Source organism: Saccostrea cucullata, unplaced genomic scaffold (genome assembly GCF_032062105.1).
Source record: "Saccostrea cucullata isolate Sc308-1 unplaced genomic scaffold, CSIRO_AGI_Scuc_v1 ctg7008, whole genome shotgun sequence".
NCBI classification, from domain to species: Eukaryota; Metazoa; Mollusca; class Bivalvia; order Ostreida; family Ostreidae; genus Saccostrea; species Saccostrea cuccullata.
The window spans coordinates 58,956-62,420 of NW_026935319.1; positions in this window are offsets into that span (position 1 = coordinate 58,956).

The following is a 3,465-nucleotide window of genomic DNA, read 5'->3' on the forward strand; positions in this document are numbered from 1 at the left end:
TCTTTATGCTACTCTCCACCCTTTTCAAAGTTATAATATTCGTTTGAATGTTTTGGAAAGTTCTGGAAATGAATCAAGAAATGCATTTCAAATGAAAAGAAGAATAAATAATTGTAAATCTGGAAATTTCGAAGTCTTTTGATTTTTTTTTTAATCTTACTTCTCCACGAGTATAATCCCACAACGTAACACAAGATAACTGTAATTTATATCTTTACTAGCTTTTGCATATATGAAATTAAAAGAATAACATTCATACATTTTGTGAACTTTAAATTTTATTGACAGTGTCTTTGGTTGGCCTTTGTATTGTTAAATTTCTTTCCGTGGATGATCTTGGCGATTTATTGTCTAACGTTGATGGGAATCATAATTTGTCTATGGTGGTCGCCTTACTTTCTCCATCCATAATCTTAATAGATAACGTTGTACAGTGACATAAATATAGCATATGTTCTATTGATAAACCCCTTATAATGCTTTTAAAAAAATCATGTTCTTGCATTTTATACATTAAATTAGGGAACATATGGATGTTCGCAAGTTAGATAGTTGATTAAATGAGATATATTTAATTGATGGGTGTGTAGCTTGATCAATTTTGTAGTAAAAGGTCTCATAATACCATCCTAGTTATAACCCTCATATTTGAATTTAGACAGTCCGGTCAATGTGATTTGTTTTGGAAGAAGAATTTGTATATGTGTGTCATTGTTTTAAAGAGGATGGACGCATTTAGTGTGTGATATGCAAGAATCATTTGTACGAAACATTTATGGTTTACATTTCCATGATTTGGTTGGCTGTCCATTGCTGGTCAAATTTAACAAACAACCATAGGAGTTTTTTTATTTACTTTGAAATACCTTGTCAGATTGTTACATTTATGACTGTTTTTCCTAGGAGGTACAATAACATAGTAATGCTTCACAAAAAGTAAACACGTATAAGATAAAAGACATTGATGATAACTGTACATGTACATCAAAGTTAAAGTACAATAGAAGATTATAATTGATTTTCCTCTTAGTGCAACTGAACCAAAAGAACCGATTTCTCCCGCCTACCTCTTAGTCAATTTTCAAAAGTTAACAAATTCGATGAATTTTTAATATTTTTTATAGATAATATGGACTTTCATTAAACATTACTTATTTGGGAAAACAGAGAGATAACTCTAAAATTTTGGTAAAACTTGTGTTTTTCACAGTAGAAGTCAACGGAAAATATTTTAAAAACATACCCCCCCCCCGTGACACAAAACACCTTTTTACAGGTAATATGGACTGTTGCTTCACAAATTCATATCAAAGCTTTTTTGTGTTTCGCGGGAGGGGCATATGTTTATTGACGAAAATGCTTATTTTCAACCAATTCCAAAGCATTTACAAGCGAAGCATTATATTTCATTAATATATTTATGTTTTATTTATTTGTCTAATACATAAGAAAAGATATAAGAAACACTGAATCATATTCAAGACTATTTCCAAATATGGTGATGCTTCGGATTCTGGAAAATATCGTCTACCCCCCTTTTTTCAGGAGCTGGAATTATGGATAATTTACTATTTAGCACTGGTATGAAGACAATTCATCAATTACCATTGAACTGCTCTGTGTATTAAACAAAGATTTAATGGCCAAATTTCCATTTATATTGAATTAAATGGTTTCAAAATGTGGGCGGGAATCGAGAGTTAGCGTGCGTATTTCTTTATCTAATTCAAAATTTAAATAAATCAGTACATGAAATGAAACTGAAAAAAGATTTGATTATTTAAAAAAAAATAATTGACGCCACGTTGTAAAAAAAACTATTTACAAAGAACTTTTGGACAATTTGAAATCCCAAGATTTTACCAAAATCAACGCTTAAAAACTTGCGACTTTCTAACTTGATACACAACAATTCCCCACGATAAATTAAAGTCCAGGCTTTTTGATATCATTGACAGCTTTTTTTCAATAAAAATGGAAATGTAAATTCACTTACTTGGTCATTGGTCATTTGCAAAATCATTTTGTTAAGGACAGACAAGACGTTCCTCAATAATATATAATTTTTTCCAAGATTTTGTCATTGAAGAATTACTTCTTTAACATGCTTACTGACAAAAAATTGAGGTACCTTACCGGGCATTTCTGCGAGATACCAGAGGATGGCATTTCTTATAAAATCCTTCAGGAAAAAAATTAATTTGCCAAAATCACATTTTTATTGTTTCAAATTTGTAAAAACAATTAGAAACCGGTTTAGAAATCGGAAAGTAATTAATATGTTGTATATTTTTCATACATTATGGAGATATACAAAACAGATTTTTGGGGAACGTCTCGTCTGACCTTAAAACACATTCTGATTGCACACACAAATACTCTGAAGCTGACATCAAAAAGATGCTTGAGTTTCTGAATGACAATATCTTTGGTGACCAGGTCTTCCAACAATCGAATGGAATTCCAATGAAAACCAATTGCGCTCCGTTATAAGCAGACCTTTTTTGTATTCATATGAAGCAGAATTTGTATAAAATCTTATGCGTGAAAAGAAGAAAACATTTAGATATACATGTATCGACGACGTATTTTAATTAACAATGGTGACTTCCATTCTTATGTCGATATGATATATCCTGATGAGCTTGAGATAAAAGATACCATAGAGTCTGACATATCTGTTTCATACTTGGATATTTTACTTGAAAACGACGTTAACGGTAATCTAACAACCAAGCTCTAAGATAAACGTGATGACTTTAACTTTTCTACCGTCAACTTCCTTTACTTTTGCAGTAATATACCTTCATCACCTGCATACGGCGTTTATATATCTCAGTTGTTTCGATACGCAAGAGCATGCTTTACGTATGAATAATTTCTAAAACGAGGTAAGTTATTGACAAACAAGTTGATGAAACAAGAATATCAGCAGTCTCGTTTAAAGTATTTTGTAAGTTCTTTTGTCGATACAATGACCTTGTCAGTAAATACAATTTATCACTGAGTCAAATGCTGACTGACGCTTTTCATACTAATTGTTGGTCCATTATATACACACTTAATTGAAGACGGATTTTTCGTTATTTCCTGATCATGACAAGGAGCACACGGCGGGTGTGACCTGTCAGCAGGTGATGCTCATTCCTCCATGGCACCTGATCCCTTCTCTGATGTTTTAGAGGTCCGTGTTCGCTCTGCTCCTATTTTGTATTGTTTTATGGACTATGGTATTAAATACCGTTCGGTTACCTCTATATCCTTCAGTCTAGTGCAATGAACAGGTAGCCCATCTTACTGAGCTATCACCGCTACACGTTCTGTAAATTTTTAAAAGGAGAAAGCACCACCACATTTACAAGTTGAAGTTGAATTTTTGTTGTTTTTTTTTTTTGGGGGGGGGGGGGTCATTTTTGTCTTCTCTCCATTTTTTGCAAATGTATGTTCGTTTCTTTTAAATAAAAC